General features: G+C 47.2%; 1 protein-coding gene across 2 annotated transcripts in view; it reads right to left on the minus strand.

The window, feature by feature from the left end:
• Positions 1–2,127: 2,127 nt before the first annotated feature.
• Positions 2,128–2,175, minus strand: part of BTBD7 (BTB (POZ) domain containing 7) — an 88,683-nt gene continuing 88,635 nt past the window's right edge. For both annotated transcript variants that reach the window (XM_010836211.1, XM_010836212.1), the window contains exon 12: positions 2,128–2,164. The gene's annotated coding sequence lies outside the window, so the exon portion shown is untranslated. The remainder of the gene's footprint in view (positions 2,165–2,175) is intronic.

The raw sequence follows: 2,175 nt of genomic DNA on the forward strand, positions 1-2,175 counted from the left end.
TGAGTTCCCGGCTCACATGGAATCACCAAGTGAACACGATCAACATTAAACTCATGGTTTTTCCCCTTGACCTGACTCCTCCCACTCTCTCCCCATGCCTAAGCAACTCCCAAGTCCTGGAGATACTACTCCCTAACCAAATTCCTCTCTGCTCTGTTGGCTATCCAAGCTCTTCCCTGGAGGCTGCGCCAGCCTCCTGCCTCGTTTCCTGATCCACACCTGCTCCTCAGTCCTGTGATGTGGAACATACAAATCTGCTTACATTTATGTTCCTCTTGAAAACCCGGCAGCACTTCCTGTTGCTTTGAGGATCAGTTTCAAAATCCTCTGCCTGTCCTGGAAGGGCTGGAAAGATGGGCCAACCCACCTCTCTGCCAACCCTAGCTTCCCCAGTGCTTAGCCCTGGAAACTACTGGAAACCAGCTCCTCCTCGTCCTGGGACTCTTCCTTCACCTGCACTTTGATTCCACCTGGAAGGCTTCCCAGTCCTGGCACCAGTCAGAACCCCAGCTTACCTCTATAATACTGAGTCTTTTTTTTCCTTTGAGACCCTAGCATTCTCATGGCTGGGACTGTGACTGTCTTGCTTATTGCTGTGACCTCAGGGCCTAGCAGAGCCTGGCAGGTAGAAGATGCTCACTGGGTGAATGTTTGAAGACACAAATGCCCCGCTTGTGCCTATCTCCACCCCCTGCACACTGTGGCCCTTTACCTGGGCACCATGCTTTCTGGTGTCAGTATAATACCGTGGTTGAGAACTTGGGCTCTGGTGCCAGAATGCCTGGGGTTTGAACTCAGGCTCTGCCAACTAACTAGCTGTGTGACCTTGGATAAAGCATTCAGGATCTCTGTGCTTTGGTTTTCTCATTTGTGTTGTTGTTCAGTCGCCAAGTCGTGTCCGCCTCTCTGCGACCCCATGGACTGCTGCACACCAGGCTTCCCTGTGCTAGAGTTTGCTCAAATTCATGTCCCTTGAGTCGGTGATGCTATTCAACCATCTCATCCTCTCTTGCCTTCTACTCCTAGGCACTAATAATAGTGTGTGATTCAGAGGGTTAAATAAAATAATACCTAAATCGTTGATTACAGGAAAAAAATCATCAAGTGCTTTGCACTGAATCCAGTGTGCTTCTCCTCCCTTTCATTCCCAGCCTCTGGTAAGCCAGCTTTCCCCTCAGTCACTATGTGCTGCTCTGGCTGTCTCTCTAGCTGCTTTAAGGCTTCTGAGAACAGGCATCCTGTCTGCTGCCTGCTGCTCCCCAGGCCCCTGGGAAAAGTGGACTCAACACTTGCTGCACTGAACAGAGGTTAAGGCTCAAAGTGGCTAGGGAAGCTGGCCTGGACGCACTTTTCCAGGGGAATCACAAGAACAGAAGTGAAAGCTGACTTATTTGATTTCCTGTTTGAGAATTTGAAGAAGCTCACCTCCAGAAACTTGAGGTTTTATCTTGATACCCCACAGTTAAACCTAAGATAGTTATAAAACATTGTGAGAATTGCCATAGTGAGGAACAAAGGGTGAAACGCTAGGATGGAACTTATTGGTGAAATGAATAAAGTTTTAAACAGTGATTTAACAAAATATGCAAACTGGAAAGATTTCTATTTTACATGTTCCACCCCCCCCCCCCACCCGCAGAAAACTAGGCTCTAGATCATGACATCATTTCCCTTTCAAACTGAAAAATACTAATTAATGCTCGGAGTTTGAATCTAAGCCAGGTGTCTGACACTTGGAGGCCTGTGAATCTTGGGGTCTATCTGTGTCTCTCACCACAGCCCTTCCAGGCGCTCATTCCAGGTGCTGGGTTCGTGTGGTTTGAATGCTGAAATCCCTCTGGAGGCCCCTGTGCAAGTTATTTTTGTTCAAAGTGTAAAATGAAATCTCTCAGGAATGCCCCCAATGACATCACAGGAAATTCTGAATTTGAATCAAATGAGAAGGTGGTTATTTCCAAGAAATCCGTTAATACTTAACACGTCTCTGAATACCTGAAGGCCAAGAGACAGAGGAGAAGTCCATCTAGAAAACCTCCCACTTTCTACTCTAGTGGTGGGGACAAAATCACTTCTGTAACTGAGGACTGTGTGCTACCTGCTAAAACAGACTGTATCCAACTCAGCGAGTTCTATCCAAGCCATTTATTTGAAACGCCAACTATATGTAGGATAAAG

This window comes from Bison bison, unplaced genomic scaffold, assembly GCF_000754665.1.
Source record: "Bison bison bison isolate TAMUID 2011002044 unplaced genomic scaffold, Bison_UMD1.0 scf7180017864061, whole genome shotgun sequence".
Lineage (NCBI taxonomy): Eukaryota > Metazoa > Chordata > Mammalia > Artiodactyla > Bovidae > Bison > Bison bison.